Source organism: Manacus vitellinus, unplaced genomic scaffold, assembly GCF_001715985.3.
Source record: "Manacus vitellinus isolate BGI_N305 unplaced genomic scaffold, ASM171598v3 scaffold_0_pilon, whole genome shotgun sequence".
Classification (NCBI taxonomy): domain Eukaryota; kingdom Metazoa; phylum Chordata; class Aves; order Passeriformes; family Pipridae; genus Manacus; species Manacus vitellinus.
The window spans coordinates 39,282,580-39,300,463 of NW_021938789.1; positions in this window are offsets into that span (position 1 = coordinate 39,282,580).

Here is a 17,884-nt window from a genome sequence, read left to right on the forward strand (position 1 = left end):
CTTGAGCAACCTGCTCTAGTGGGTGGTATCCCTGCCCATGGCGAGGAGTTGGAACTAGAGGATCTTTAAGGTCCTTTGCAAGCCAAACCTTTCTGTGATACTATATAGTTCTTATTTTTAAATACCTCACTATAACTGTGATGGATTGCTGTGATGAATAGTTAAGCATGGTTCAATGTGCTTGTGGCTTTTTTTTTGTTTTTAATGGCTTCTGATAAATTAATTAGACTGTCAGGGTTCTGATTGTGGTTCACTAATGACTCAAAATAAGAATAGATACCGCCCTATTAGGGTAACAGCTCATTTAAATAAATGTATAATATAATTTACCAAGTGCAGTGGTGTTGTCTGTGAGCTCAGGAAGCGTTCTCTCAAAATACTCTGTGTAGTTAAAGAATAATTTACTGAGATTTCTAACTAACTAGACTCACACAAACTAACTCACACGTAGGTATACCAGAGTTAAATTTTTCCAAGATAGGATAAAACCATCATCCAAAAATCCAGTCAGAAATAAAACTGATCTAACATGAGTGAGGTTCCTCCACTCCTCCCCTTAGGAAGACTGAAAGAATCACTGGTTCTTGTAAAACATCTTGGCACACATTGAAACTAAATCTAAACTTTAAAGAGCGGGGGAAGCTGCCATTTCCAGAGACTGTAATTCCTCCCTCACATGCTGTTGTTTATTGGTTTTGGAACTGCAAGATGAAATATTAGGTTGTGCTGGTTTAAAGGTAAACCGGCAGGGGAAATGAACCCAACTCAAAAGAGAGATTATAAATCAGAATAAAATTTAATAAAATAATACAATAAGTACGATTATACAGACAAACAATTGGTTTTAACCCACAAAACCCAAATGTATAACCCAGCACCCTGGGGCATGAACAGAGTGGTGTTCCTTGGGCCCCCTGAGTCCAAAGCAAAAGGAGAGGGGAAAACCTGTTGGTGAGAGTGCTGGTGCAGTCTGGTCAAGAGTAGTGATTGCAGTCGAGAGTGGTGGTCTGCAGTCTTCCTCTGGATCCCATGAGTGGTTAAAAAAAGTTCCAAGACTCCAAGATTATATATTCTCCAGTTCAGGCAGGAATGCCCAGTACTTCCCTCAGGGCGGGGAGTTCCACAAAGAGTGTGAGGACAGAGGGCACCCTCCTCTCTCGCAGGCCTCTTAACACCCAGTTTATAGCCTGAGGAGTCAGGCTGCTCTGGGCAGAGGGTGTAAATAGTCTGTTGATAACAGTTTCTGGGAAATGGCATGGAAGGCTATAGAATACACAGTTTTGGGTTACACCCATACAGTGATGAACCGGTCTCAGCTGTTCTAACTAGGACATAGGTCCACATAATTATTGCAAATGCTGTGGTAAAGGTGCTCGATAGAGCTCGATAGAGCTCCCTCATAGTCTGAATCCAGAATCTGTTGCCTAGATGTCTGAGCATGCATGTCTGTTTGGAGAGGTGTTTTCAACATTAGATCTGGTATTTCTTACCATTCATTCAGGAAGCAGCTTCCATGTGCTGCTGTAGGGCCTGGGCATGGAGATGGGTGGCATTCAGCTGCTGTCTAGGATGGCAGAGCAGAAGCCAGCTTGAGAATTTGGTAAAATTGTCTAGAGGACTTTAGCAGAAACTGAGAGGATACTTCTGTTTAAATTGTTTGGTCTCAGAAGCATGGGAACCGTCAGGCAGCGCACAGATGAAAGATGCCCTTTGTGTGAAACATCTCATCATAAGCAGATCATTAAGGAGTGAGCCTCTGAAGCAGCCCTGTTACAGATGCTGATATAATCTATTTCGATTCTTCTTATTGCTGCTCTAAGCATTTTAAAAACACTCCATAATTATTTTTACTGTGATAATTAGGTTGAATTCAAGATAGCTGTCCTTTTACATCCCTATCTCTTAATCATTTGATAAGCTGTTCTATCACACAGAAGAGAAGGAAGTGTAAAGATGGCTTATCACAAGCTCACACTAATCCTCCTACTCACCCTCTTTGTTCTACAGGCATTCTTTGCTACTAAGAAATACTTTGCCCAGGTGTAAGAGTAAGAGGAATAACACTCGAACCCAAACACAGTTGACTGAGAGGACAGTTGCAAGTAGTAAACGTAACACAAAGTTTAATGAACAGCACCTGTCAGTCTTGAATGTTGTGTCATCAGTACAATTGTGCAGTACCTCTAGTGAAGTTTAATAATTACAACTAACTTTGTATGTACAGTAGTTAGAGAACATAACAACATGTATGCTCACACTTTCGGTCAGCAGTTTTACTCCACAGAAAGGTCAGGCTTTCTAAAGAAATTCCAGAAAGTTTCTGCTTTCTGTGACCCAGGGGCATGCCTGCAGCGTCAGAAAGATATTTGCTGTTGCAGATAAAAATGGCCAAGTGTAAACCAGCCAGCTTTTAGAAGAGATCTTGTATTGTAATTTTTTATACCATTTTCTCATGTTACATGTTTTAAAAGTGTATTTGTCTATAAAGAAGTGTGCTTTATGCAAAGAATTAAATTACAATCTCCAATTACTAGTCACAGTTGTACTACAAAGAGAAAATCCGTTTTCATTTACAAAAACCCAAGTCACTGTCAACAAACCGGAATACTCACTGTAAATTACATGACCCCTGAACTGCCCCATTTAACACAGATCTTTCTTAGATGTGATCTAGATATCACCTCAGTAAAACAAATCTATACTACATTTGCTTCTTAGCAAGAAATCTGATTTCCAGGAAAGGTGTTAGAAGATAAACATCTTCTGTTAAGAGCGAAGAAGAATATGGGAACTTTCCAAGTCATGTTATATGCTTTGCCACAGCCATTCTTCCTTATCTTCTATGAGCAATAGGAAAAAAGAAAGTTTGCTTTAAATCTCCAGAAAGCTACTGCAGAATTTTCTCTATACATACCTTAAAAATTTCATACTAAGAAGGGAAAGCCCTGTACTTTAAATGCACATTAAAAATCTTTGGTTACTTCTACCTAAGCCATATTTCATCTGAATGGTATAAACCACATTAATCTCTTAATGTTCAAAGATGTCCCCAAGCTTTTTTGAGATATGATTTTGCAGATATTTTGCTTCAACGCACAATTTACAATGTAGTACCATTCTAAGATCATTAGTATATGAAAGATAAATGTTATATTTATATGGATAGAATCCAGACACTTGACTAGACTGGTAACTAATAAAAATATGTGTACAGATTGGAAATTAATACATTACCTTTAAGTGGCTGTGCTCTGGTAAGCAGAAAACAACTTAAAAGATTCTGTAGGCTATCTTAACTGGTATGTATTGATTTACCTGTTTCAAAACAACTCTTTAAATAAAAGAAAGTTTGTTTAAAAAGTTATATAACAGGATTTAGTTGAAAAGACTTACCTATGGCTATTATAAATTATTGATTTATGAGACAAACCAAAATAAGTTCACTGCCCCTTTAATAAAATTATTTTTTCTCTTTAAAATCTGATTTGGTTATCTATGATACATTGTAAGGGCCTGACACTAATTTTGAGAATAAGTTAATTCACTGTGCTCCAAAAGTCAGTCCACTCGTAGTCTGTAATTTCTCATGTGCTGTAAAATGTCACAGGTCAGCACTGCTATCAAAAGAAGTAATCTCGCCTTCTTCCACCCATTCTGTCCCTCCCTACATTTCCATCATCCCTGATCTATGCAGCTGTTTAATAAATGAGATCAGTTCCACGGTCCAGATTAAAATTAACCCCCCTTTTTTTGTGGTTAACTTTAACATGGATCAGGTTTTTTATCTGGTTCACCTGCCACGACATAAATCCTTACTCTGGCACAAGAGAGGGAGCAGCATGAGGGCAGCAATGAACTGGGGCAGCATTAAGAATATGTGAAGCTGAAAGTATGATTCAAAAATGGCTTTTAACAGATAGGCATCTAGAAACAATTGTGCTCTCTCCTGTTGTTTCTGAGGGTTTTTTGCTTAAGAGTATGTAGCTAAGGCACATGCTGTACACAGCCACTGCTTATTTGAGAACTTGCCTTTGTCCTCTAAAGGTACTCTCTTTTTCTCTTTGTGCTTTAAAGACACAGAGGTGAACCCTGGACTTGTGCTGTAAATCCTTCAAGTTGCAGCTTTGGGGAGGAGGAAGGCAACTGACAACTTGAAAGAAAAAAAAAGAAAACCAAAATCCTTCCTTCTGACAGAAACAAGACCAAAACCTCCTTCCTTCTCCACAGGCTGCTAGTCTTACAGGATAGAAAATTTTTAAGTCTCTCATAGATTTCTTTCAGATTTACTAAACCATCTCTGCCAGAGAAGATTTATGTCTGGCCTTCGCAAATCACTTACCTTAAGAATACAGATGGAGAATATTTAGCCCAAATATATCCATGGAAGATGAGTAGCAGTAGACTTTTTAAAGGCTCAGTCCTCCTTTTGTAATTACAAGTTGTACTCCAAGGTCCAGTGGGAGCTTTAGCCAAGAACTACAAAAAACATTTCTTAATGAAAATCAGGTTATCAGCATTACTCTGTTTTTCTGGTTATGAAAACTACAATTATAGCAAACATGGTGTTTGAGCGAACAGAACCAAAGATACTCTTCCATTACCTATAACCTGCACACATGTCACATCATAGGCAGTAGTGGAAAAACATCCATATTTTCTATCCCCACCCGACTCAAAATCATCTCTGAAAATCTGGATTTAGTAATTTAATTATGTCAGATTTGTAAAAAGAAGAATGTTGACAGTTCACCAGTAGGGAAAGTTTCAGTAGACGCAGTAGCACTGTTGCACACTGGCTCGGATACAAGGCCTCTCCCCAGCTAATTATAATGCAATCTACGTAAATTCCCTAGAGAAGCATTTGCTTATTAGTACCCACACAGTGTTCTCTGTTTCCATAACACCTCTCTTAGTTTTCACCACTGTATTGCCCACCCAAAGTCACACTTCTGTCTGCTTTCATAAAACCTTCTACTTTCATAAAACCTCCTGATAGACCACCTCTTTGGTAGACTCTAATCACTGAGCTACTGACAATGGGAAATAGGTTACCTGTGATATGGGAAATTCCTGCAGTCTGAGTTACACAAAACCTGTCTACCAGATGTGAAATCAGACAGATTGGAGTTTTGGAATTTGGTTTGTTTGGGGTTTTTTTCCTGAAACAATATGAATTTGCACCTGCTGGAAACTGTTACTGAAGGAAGGAAAAATAAAATATCATACTGTACAAGTCCACTGTACTCTGAATGGAACTACTGTCCAGCTGCATGCCTGGGAAGATGGAGAGACAAGACAGGCAATGAAAGATTGTATAAGTGGGCATGTCTCTCTCATATTACTTAAAAGACAATGAAATATTATTAAGTAGCATTGTTGCGTGAGTATATGAATGCTGATTTCCTCTTTGAATAGGCCTATGCTATGAAGATACTGTGACAGGAGATGAACCATTCAGCTGCTAGGCAAAAAATCTATAGTAAAGCAGAGAATAATCCTTAGTAGTGTTTTGTTCCTCTGCATGTGCTTTTTCGTTCCTTGCTTAGGTCTAGAATAAAGTGATTCTTCACCATTGTCAGATACTCGGTATAGTCAGTAGTTGTTACTTTCTACAGAGAAAACAAGAGACAGAAATGAGATTTGCCAAGGAGGAAAGATTCGCTTTGCATTTCTTGCATAGGATGTACAGAGAAAAAGGGGGTTATTTCCTGAAACTGAGTTAATGTTTTGCATTGTAGCTTAATTTCTCTTCAGAGTTTATGAGTGACTGTTGAGTCTTAAGTATAAAGTACTTAATTGATAGTTTTTACTTAATATTTTGAAAATTTGCTTTTAACTTTTTGCCAGTAATTATTTTATTTGTATCAAATAAATACTTAGGGCAAGAGAAAAGCTGGGCACCTATCTCTGAGTTCTCAGAGTAGACACCTGGAGAGAGAGACAAAACCTCCAGTATGATATGAATTCCAGCCAAATCACAGACAATAAATCCCATATTTTAAGGTCCGTTCTTGTTCTGCAAGGTATTCAATAGGAAGCTTTACTGAAATCCCCAGCAATTTGCTGAATTACAGGTCAATGTCTGTTGGAGATTTGAGGTCAAATATCAGCATTGATAGGTGCCTAAGTTATTTGAAATAAAATCCTTTTGGGATTTTTTCAAAAGCATCTGGCAGGTGAAAAGTGCTCGTTTCCCTTTGCATTTTAAAATCATTGGATAAAATTCACAGACAGCATTAAGATCAAAGAGCAGGCTCCGAGTCTCTCACCCTTTGAGAGCTAGTTCCTAGCTGCCAACTGGTACAATCATGCTCCTCATCCTTGCTCTTTCCAGGCTTGGGCTTTGCAGCAAAGTACTTCAGCTTGAAAAGACTCCCTAGTTTCCCACTTTGTATAAATTGATGGGTAAGAAACATTGATGCAAGGAAGGAAAGTGAGTTTGAATTTCTTTGGATGAGTTAAGTCCTGCACTTTTATTTTGCAGGCAAATGATCTATTAATGTACTGTATCTAGGACCAACAGCAGCTCCTCAGGAGATATGTTCTGAAGAAAGCTCCCTTCAGTTCTTTCTAAGAGTAGTTTCTAGACTCTGAGTAAATAAAAAATCTTCATTTGCAGTCCTAATTCGTACCCTCAATCTCCAGGGAGGACAGGACTGTGGTTACACTCTTGCGTATTACATAGCCCTTCAGCTAGCCCAGAGCAGCTCCCTGCTCAGTAAGGACTTCTTGGATGGTCTCTGTAAGGGGCTTAGTTCTCCCCAGGCACTCCATGAAGGACATGGAACTCAGGTATGAATTTCACTCCAGCATCTGATAGTTAGGCATTGCCACCACTATTGGAAGTCTGACCATTAACTGTCTTGCTGAAGGCAAAATAGAGAACTAGAAATAGTCAGGATTATCATTTAGGGAAATTTTCAGCTGCCTTTTTTAGGGCATTTCTGTTGTTTTGCTTTTCCTATTTTTCCTTACATTTCTCTCCCCAAAACGAGACTCTGTAGTATTCTGCTTGCAATTAGAGGAAACTCGCATATGGTTGTCATCTACCTATATGAAGGAAAATAAAACAAGACATAGTTGCTATCCCAGGAAAATTGGATGATATATTAAAATGTTATTAATTTTGAACATGAACTGTTACAGTTCGAGAAATATGGCCTAAATGTACAGCATGAGTTGTATACACTTGTCTCTGAGAAATCAGTTATAGTTTGCACACCCAAGAACTCATATATTTACAGAATGTAAGCTACCAGTTACTAATGTCTTGAGATTCTTTATCATAATAATTATTTGTTCAAGTTAAAGCTTGACACCCTTGTTTTAAAAAAATATCAATTCTAGGGTCTCTGTCCTTTAAGATGCATTCACTAGAAATTGCAATACTGATGGAATTCAATGTTTTTTATTTGTTGGCCCTGGCAGCTGTGTATTAGTAAAATAAATAAATTAAATAAACAGTTCCAGTCACTAGTGGTTTATTGCTGGAGTTATCTGCATCAGACAGGAGGAGAAGTTCTACCAGAGGAGCTTGGCTTTCAAACCAGAGATTAGTGGAATCACTAAGAATAAATATGTAGAATTGTGTGACCTGTGGGAAATATTTCACTTGCCAAATGATGACGCTAACTAGTATTAAAGTTTGAAGTCCTCTAGCATCTATTCTGCATTATTCATATGAGTATAAATCCAATTATATTCAAGGATCTAATATGGTATCAGTCTGTATCTTATTAAAAAGAAAATCTGTGGTGTAGTTGAGAACCTAAGCCTGTAGGTTTTTTCTTTTAGTTCATTATTCTCAGATGCAGGATACCTTACTCTGTATGTGTGTGTGAATAGTATAAAAGTGTGTAAATATGTATTTATGACTATATACATAATTCTTTGTGTGCACGTGGCTGTGAGTGGGACCAGATAACACACACATATAGCCATACTTGCTGTAGTCAAGGCACCTCCCTGCCTTGTTTGGATAAACTAAGCAGTAAACACACTGGATACTTGTGATGCACAGAAAGTAGGACAAGGGGATCTAATAATGCCTTAGTATTGCAACTTCATGAATATCTCAATAAACCTGGGAGAGCAGTCACAAAGTAGGTATTCCTGTGCAAGTATCCCTATGCCAGTATTCCTACCTGATAAGTTAATTTTTAAATTAATGTATTCATTTTTATTTATGATATATATTATATTTCATATATATATTATACAATATACAATTATATTTTAATTTATTCATTAATTTAATGAATTTTTTTAAAGATGCAAAGTTGTAAGCTGGACACTTATAACTCGCCAATTCCATGAAAATAATTTGGGAAAGTTGTATATAGTTGTAGGGGAAAAAGTGGCAGAATGAACCAGAATGTTTAATTTCCTTTATTGGAATCTAGAAAGTCAAATGGAAGTTGTTTATTGTGTTTGCAACCGTAGCCAAGAGTACATGCTAATAATAAATATTAAAACTTGAAGGAAAGCAGAATTGAAGTTTATGGACTTATGATGATGGTGATTGTGCTGTTGAAGTGCTATAGCTGTATAGTGCATAGTAGTTTCAAATGGCAAAGCAGGATTTCTTTGGAACTAGTTCTGTAGTATGTCCTAAGCACTTCAGGAAATAATTTTTGGTAGTTCATCTGTTTCAAGCTGGAGTTCATAAACGGGCTTCCTTTGACAGAAGTTGCTCTCTTCATCTCTTCTAGGAATCACAGAATCATAGAATGGTTTGTGTTGGAAGGAACCCTAAAGATTATCCATTTTCAACCCTCCTGCCATGAGCAGGGACACCTTCCACCAGGCCAGGTTGCTCAAAGCCCCATAACACTTGGTCTTGAACACTTCCAAAGATGGGGCAGCCACAACTTCTCTGGGCAGCCTGTTCCAGTGCCTCACCACCCTCACAGTAAAGAATGTTTTCCTAATATATAATCCAAATCCACCTTCTTTCAGTTTAAAGCCATTCCTTCTTGTCCTATCACTACATGCTCTTACAAAAAGTCCCTCTCCAGCTCTCTTGTAGGACTTCTTTAGGTACTGGAAGGCTGCTATAAGGTCTACCCAGAGCCTTCTCCAGCACAAAGAACCCCAGCTCTCAGCCTGTCTTCATAGGAGAGCTGCTCCAACCCTCTGATCATCTTCATGGCCCTCCTCTGGACTCACTCCAACAGGTCCACATCCTTCTTGTGTTCCCCACCTCATTCCTCACCTTCTGGTTCAATTGTAGCACTCTGAGACAATAGAAACACACAATCATTCAGGTTGAAGAGATCTCTGGAGCCCACCTTGGCCACACCCCTGCTCAGAGCAGGACCAAATAAATCGGGTTGCTCAAGCCTTTTTCTAGCCCAGCTTCAAATGTTTCCAAGGGTGGAGATTCCACAACCTCTCTGGGCCCTTGTCCCAGTATTGGACTGCCCACATGGGAAGTCATTTCTGATACCTAGTGGAATTTCCTGTTTCTTGTGTCCACTGCCTCTTGCCCTATCACTCTGCCTTGTCAATAAAAGACCAGAGTGTGCTGCTGGCTTACATTCAACTCAATGTCCAACAGCATCTCCAGGTCCTTTTATGAAGAGCTGCTTTTTACCCAGCTGGCTTCTAGCCTGTCCTATTGTGTGAAGTTATTCCACCCTGACACAAGACTTTGCATTTGCCCTTTTTGTCAGCCCATTTATCCAGAGGTCCTTCTGAATAGCAGCTCTGCTCTCCAGTGTAACAGCCATGTCTTCCAGTTTGGTATCACTCAAATACATGCTGTGCATGCAACCCATCCCATCATCTGGGTCTTTATTAAAGATGTTAAACAGTATTGACCCTGATATTCATCCCTGCCTGAAGGCCCTGCTAGTAAGGGACTGCTAGTTGGATTTTGTACTATTGATCCTAGATGGCTTCCTGGGCCCAGCAACTCAACCAGTTGCAGTGTCCGGCGTCCTAGGAAAGGCAGCTGTCAGGGCCTTTCAGTGCTTATTCCTTCAATTTTAGTCAGGAGAGACTGTGCCATCATTATTCTCAAAGGCACTAGAGCGCTGTCAATGGTTGCAGCTTTAAAGCAAGCGAGTAAGCAGGAGGTAGTGGTAGTGTGAGGGATAGCAGTTGAAGCCTAGGAAGAAGTCTCAGGATCAAAGAGGAGTAAATAAAATGGAGGACAAGTCCCCTTATTGATATTGAAGAAGTACTCCTGGCACTTCTTTGGCTCCGAAAAAAGATTTTCTTTTCTGAAAAGCATACTCCTGGAGACAGAGGTTAGTCAAGCTATTTTCATCCTTTTACTGTAAATATGTACTATTTGCTATTGCAGAAGATGGGATATCAGGCTGGGCAGCCCCATTTATGTGAGCCATTATAGAGTACTTGACTCTCATCTCTTTTCACATTAAAAACATGCAATTATCAACAAGCTAATTGGTAGTGATGTGGAAGTTGAAGGAAAGAAGCTGTTGACTTTGTTTTGATATCCAGGAGAATGCTGAGAAAGTTGGAGGTTCCCACTTCTTTTTTTATCCTTTAGAAACACTAATGTATTGCAAGGAGCTGTTAGTTCTGGGAAGTATTGTATTTAGCAGTTCTCTGAAATTTAAGCACTGAATGTCAGCCAAGTAAGTCAGATGGATATGTGTGGGTAAAAGGGATATGTGGTAATTTGAAGGAAAACGAGTGTGCCAGCAAAGGCTTCTTCAACTTTGTGTGAAGGTACTCTTCAGTTTTCAAATTATATCTTAGTCTGATAGGTAATTTCCAGTCTTGCTGCAGTGAAAGTTGTTCACTTTAAAGTATAGTGCAGCCCATATTTGGTTGCTAATTGTTTGGCATTTCTCTCTCCACTTCTCTCAATTTTGTATTACATCTGGTGTCCAAATGACATAAGTAATATATGGACATCACAGACAGAAAAATTGGGAATTGCAGCATGATGATATTTATTGTGTAATAAACAAATTTGATAATTGCAGCCATTTGAAGTAAAATTATAAAGGGTTCTAATGGAATAATTCTGGTTTTAAGGATAATGAGCTATATAATTTAGTAGCATTGGGAACTAACTTCTTTAAAAGTTGCTGTGGCTAATGCTATTCTTACAGTAATTTCGTGCTGTTAAAACTCCACCAGCATTAATGGAGTTAATCCTAATTTTCATTTACATAAATGCAAAGAAAGCTCAGGCTCAGTGATTTTTTACACACTGTTTCAAGAGTGCTCAAAATTTTGAAACCCACTTAATTCCACACAAAAATAAAGCTCAGTGCAGAGAGATCTAATTGTTCTTATTTCACATATAAAATATATGGCAAACAACAAAACAATGAAATACTGTTCTTTGACATTTTAGATTTGCAATGCTGGTTGAACATTCAGAGGCTTTTTGAGCTGTATTTTTATCAATGAAAAGTCTGTGAAACTGCTTAACTAAAAATTGGCTTGTATTAATGTTATCCTGTCCACTAGCTTCCACAGATGAGGGAAGTACTTAACTGCCTGTATCAAAGGGAAGAAAAAAGCATTTGATTTCTTAAGACATAAATCAAGTACTTCGTTCCATACTCTTTGATCGGTTTTGCTGACACGGGCACGTAATCTGACCCCCTTTGCCATCTAATTATGAACCTCTTTCCCCTCCCTCCCCTTAGTATTGAGCTTTTATCAAGGCTAGGTTTTTTTCCCTCCAGGGAGTAGTCATGCCTCCTGCATTTTTCTCTCTGGTGTTTAGAAACCCCTTTGCAATGTTAAACCATTAGGAAATACCCACTTCTTCGAACATCAAGTACATCTTTTTTTTTGTTACTAGGCTGCCGCTCTATGGCCGTGCACATAAACTACAGCTTTAGTTCCACTGGAGCAAACTGTATTGGAGGAGTTTCTGCGAATGAGAGAGAGAACGTCTGGGCTTCATGTTCTACAATGAGAGTATGAATACGTTAAAAGAAGACAGAGGAAAAATCTACCATTTCATGCGTAGGCACCTACCAACCTGAGATTTTAAATACGTTATAGACAATGGTTTTGATCATTAATAATGTGCATGCTGTAGTACACTAACATAGAATTCATCACTGCTTGTCCTGGCTGTCTAAAATAATGCTAATTTGAATTGGATTTTCAAATGAAAGTAAAAGGATAATACTTTTTAAAATACCCTGGCCAGGAAATCAAGTAGACTGATCCACGTCTGGTGTCCTTCATAAGTATAAAGTTTTGATGCTTTTGAATCTCTGGAATAACTAAATCATGGAAGAAATCAAGCTGTGTTTTAAGTGTAGAGGTTTATATGTAGCCATACACAGTGCTTTACAAATGGGTTAGAGGTGCATTAAACTTTTATTAAGAATATTTTCACTTATGCAAGGTTAGAATACACTGCCTAGTAAGTTATGATGTAAGTCACTGTTTTCACATCTGCATCTGAAAATGGAGAGGGTTGAAATTTAGCAGATCTGCCTTCTGGAGTACTGTGAGCAAGCTTTAGATTTGTCTGCCCACGAGCACTTCAATTGGAGTCCTACAGCGTTAAGACCTTTAACAGCTGAAAGCTGTGTTGAATGTGGGTACTATTATTTCTCATCCTTGTGCAATTTTGCATGTTTCCATTCAGAAAGTGGAATAAAAGCAAGCTTGAGATGTGTTCCTGCCTTCATTTTTAGCACACCCAAGTCAAGAGGAAAACTCCAAGGTTGGTGGGCATCTAATTTCTTGTAGATGTTAACTTCTAAAGAACACAGTCCCTGGTTATGTCTTGTCAGAGACCATTAGTTACTATCTAATATATTGTAAGGTCTTCATAATTAGACTATTTTCTGTATAAACAATACCTACAGACCGAAAGCAATCTGAAAAATTGAAGTCCAAAGCAAAGGAAATTAATTCGTTCAAGTGAATAAAAGAGATCATATTGGCCAGAGATGCCCAGTAGCTTGAAAACAAGCTCAGAGTTTTTAATATGTGTTTTTCCTTTGAATATCCTCCTGTATGCACTCCTAGGTTTGCTGGAGGGCAGAGGAGAAGGAGGATTGTTAAAAATTAAACAGCTTGCTCTTACTAAAATAAAAATCCATCTTACAGTTATCATTGATATAGGTGCTGACCTTTGGCCATGTTAGTAACTTGTTCCAGAGAATTTCTTCAGCATTTGAATATATTTTGTTAATGTAGGTTAATATTATAACAAGGGACAAATCTTCTTAAAATAGTATTTTCCAGGATACTCAGCCATAAGGCAGTGTTGTTTTCTAAATCAAGCCAGCTGTTAAAAGTGCTAATTAGTTCTGCCAAGAAGGTAACAGTGCCTATGTCCTAATAATCCAAACTGTAATGTGTATTAAGAGGCTGTCAATGCAGCAGTTATGTTCTCCCATTTAGGAATATTACAAGAAAAATTTACTATGAACAGGAGATTGAGAAAGAAGGGGAGATCATAAAACAGGATAAATTAGGAGCTCAGAAAGAAATTGGACAAGAAACAGCTTGGGTATAGGAAATAAACCAGTATAAGAGGAGAGAAAAAATTACTTCCTTTTATAAAGTATTTCTACATCAGTCAGTGCAAGCAAGAGCAACATAAGAGGTGCGGTTTAAAACCATGCACTGATTTGCAAGTGACAATATTGAAAGATAATGAAAGTGTTTTCAAAGAACAGCGATGCTGATCAAATAGCTAGAGGCTGGAATGCAAGCAAAAGTGAGGTTGCCTGAAGCGTGACACGGGCAGCACAAGATCTTCCTCTGTAGTTTATTTGTTGCAGCAGAAGCACCACGGTCCCAAGCTACCACCAGTGCTGCGTACAAATCTGCCCAGTGCTGCAGTGCAGCAATCTTTGACACCTAACACATGCAGCTGAAACTCTCAACTCTACCAGCAAGGCTAGAGAGTGAGAATTAGAGCATCAGACAGTGAGAAAACAGCAACACATTTTCTGTTGGGTGGCACTGTGTCAGGTAGATGCACATCAAAATATATGTGCAGAGACGTAGAGCTAGCAAAAGCTAGGTCAGCTGTTGTTTGCAAAAATTAATGTAACTGTTGAAGGTGAATTGAACTGCAAACCAAACCAGGTCCTGTAACAGTCAACACAGTTTTTGAGCTGCTATAATAAATGGAATTGTTTCCCACACGTGATGTTACTAAAAATGTCCATCTTGTACGAAGTGTTTTATTTTTTTTTCCCTGAAACTTTTGGATAACTTTGTCACTATTTATCATAATTTTTCTCCTGTGTTCTTCCTAATGAAGAATGGTTGAAAATACCAGTGCACTGTATTCCAAATATGGCTGCAAGAGGGCTGCAACAGGACTGTATAGAAGATTACTTATTCAGCTGAATTCCAAATATGAGCCATGGCTGTTCTCAAAATGCCACTAGTTCTTTGGTTTTACAATGGCATCATATAAGAGATCTTTCCATCTGTCTGGTTTGGCTCTGCTTTTGAGACTGTGGGTGGCAAAAGCTGATGTTTTTTTAAAAACACAATAACATGCCATCAATATTTGGAAAGGTAAAAATATTTTAGTATTATCAAGTAATCCTAATCCTGAGAGAGGGACCTTTTCTTCCTTGTGCATCTAAATTATTCACAAAGGGAAAAGGCCTTTAAAACCAATTCAATTTTATTGTCAAGACATGAAAGTATAAATAACTGCTTTCACCATATCTTTGTTTTCTCTTGTTCTGTTTACCAGAAATTAGTCATACAGATTCAGTGTAATTTAATTATATCTAGAATCCTGTTGTGCCAAAACAGAAAGTGTCTAGAGGACCCACAGGTAGTTTTCCCAGTTTTCCTGACCTTTACCACTAAAGACCTTCATCACTGAACTAACAAGGTTAGAGCCCTAGAGAGGCAGAGTTAATTACCTGCTTCTCCCATCCCTGCTGCAATGCTACCTCACTTTTCTGTATTTCAGTTTCGTCATGCATTGTATTTCCTTCCTCTCTGTTGTTGTTGTTGTTGCTTTGGGTTTTTGTTGGTCTTTTTACATATTTATTGATACAGTAAGATATTCAGTATAGGAACAATGCATCTAAAGGGTCCATATGAGCTGGAAGCTCTTTGTGTCAGTATAATCACACTAATAAATTCTTCAGCTCAGATACTCTAGCTCACTTTATTTCATTAAGCATAGTTCCTCACAGCACTGCCTCCTCACTAATATTCTGTTTTAGTTGGGATGAGCAGATTAAAATGAGCATGCTGGACATCTGCTACCACCCTTGCAAAACAGTGGAGGTCATGGTCCAATCCAATTAAGAACAAAAACCTAAGGGATACTGAAGTTAGTATCCCCTTGAGCTGTCCAGAGCTTTGCACTCTCTCACCTCAGATCAAGTTTTGCATTGAAATAATGTCCTCTCTTGATTCTCCTGCTTTGTTTAATTATCTGTACTGTTTGTACTATTTCTTTTAATGCTATGTCTATTAAGCTACCATTTCTTTTCCTGTTGGCTTGACTGCAAAGGTCTTATCCTGAATATGCACAGAATCTAGTACAACCTCCAGGCAGTAGTGAATCTCCAATACTGTTATTTGTAAAAGATATTTTGTGGACACTGTACACACAGTAGTAAATTTATTGAAGTGTAAAGAGAAAAATGGCTCAATACAATGCAACACTTCAGGAACACATTTTGATATAGCTCTCAATCACACACAAACATGAAGTTATACTGTCTGTCATAAAAGAATTGGATGTGATAAATTCTGTGAGCAGTATATTAAACCTAAGGCTCAAAAAGCTAGCTACTTTCACAGTACCAGCTCCAGGAAGCTGGCTAGATATCCCTTCAGTCTTATGTTTAACAAATTGCTGTGAAATTACGCGGGTGTTCTTTTCTTTCCCCTCAAAATACAGCTTTTTGAAACATCACCCTTTATTATTTTTCTGTTCACATCCCAATGGATAAATATTCATATCTCAGAATTTCTCACAGCTGGCAGAAATTGGCAATACTGTTGTTTGCTAGAAAAGAGGCAAAGGACTGAAATGGAATGGCATTATTGCCCCATAAATGTGATCTCATCAAATCAATCTGCAAGTCTGGAAAATTCATAGTTCTTCCATCGAATTGCTTCAACACTGTACGTGTTTTGTGGATAATGTGAGGACTTACATCCCTGATCCAAATCCAGCTGAAGCTGGCAGAAAGACTGATTATGATTCTTTGGAATACGCATCCTCATCTGCTGACACGTATTAAAAGAGGTGTACAGAAATACCTGTGCCAGGCTCCTGTGCCTGCTTACAACACAAGGAAAGCACTCATATTTCTACTGTTTTTTTAAGTGAGGAGACTCAATTTTGATGTAGAAAGGATCCTGCCAAATTAAGTAAACAGTGCAGCAGGGCTACAGAAAAATTTGAATATTACATATCTGGAAGAAGGAGACCTGAATTCACAGCCTTAGGGGAGGATAAATAAGACTAGCTAAACCATCTCTGTACTCCTCTGATTCTGGGTTGATCAGCAGTCTGAACAGCTTCCAACTGGTGCTGAAGTTCTGGCTCTGACAGCTCTTATTTGCCATGTTCTGCAAGAGCCCTTTGGATAAACAGCCTTTATACTCCTTATGCTGCCACCAACAAGGACTCCACGAATTGCAGAACACTCCAACTATCATAGCGGGCCTAAAGTGAGTAGAGCACATCTGAAGACATTTAAAGTGCACAAGAACTGCTTCACTTTTATTGAGATGTCCGAAGTAATTTCTATGAGGCTCACTTGCCTGGAAGCACTGTGCTGATACATCTCTGTTGTCACTGCTCCAGTTCATCACTGAACTTGCTCCCAAAAATAACAAAAGAAATGCCGAAGACATGACGCTGGAGGCTGTGGTGAAACCTACACAAAACTTCTTATGATCGGAGTCTGGATTATTGTGGACCATATGGGCTCACCACAAATGTGCGAGAATATTTATTATACAAAGAACAAATCTATAAACACGAGTTTTTATTGTAGCCAACAAAAGAGTAATGTAACTAGGAGAAAGGTGAGGAATTAATCAAATATGTAGTTGGTAGCACAAAGAACATAAGATACCAAATGTAAGGCCAGAATTTCTGCGAAGTAACATCTCAGCATGTTTTTTCATTATTTTTATTCCCTGCATTAACCTGTGAATGATCAGTGGATGCTTGGGGCATTTAGAAGCCAGAAATAAATTAGAATGTACAGCAGTTTGTCCTGACCCTCCCTTTGCTACTGCCACCCCTTGCTTCTTGTCTCTTTTGCTTCCACCTCACTATTCCTTAAAGCTGCCTTTTCCCATTAGTGATTGTGTCACAGTGCTTTACCAATTAAAAGTCTTACTAGATAGTCCCTCTAGATGGTTTCTGATTCTAGCATTTCTCCTGATTCCTCACTTACCTTTAATAAAAGTGATACTTCTCTAGCCTCAGAATTTCCTGCTTGAAATAAGCTTTCAAGTAGCATGTATGTATTAGCCAGGCTAAGTGAAGACAGCGGAAGTATGAGAATTGGGAGGCCTTTTAATATAATTTTAATATATTTTTACTATAAAAGGATTAGTTTCACTGGACTCTTGGAAAAAAGACATTAGACAAATCAAAAATTGAGTCCAATATACATAATTTTAAAGGGTTTTACTTGGTTCAGTAGAATCTGTTTGGTTTTCTTTCTGAGGAGTGCTGTGAGCTTCTGGTTTTTTTATTTCTTCTTGGCTTCTATTTGTATTCAGATATCACTTTGCACAGAAAAGGATTGCCTCTTGGAGAGTTCAGTTACACATGCTGTTCAAGTGATCCTGACAAGGATGAATGGTAATAAAAATTGTCCATCCTTTGAATGTGATTTGGATTGCAGTGCAGAAATTATATGTCAATATTGGATAGGGCTGTAGGGGGGCTATACACAAGAAATATAGG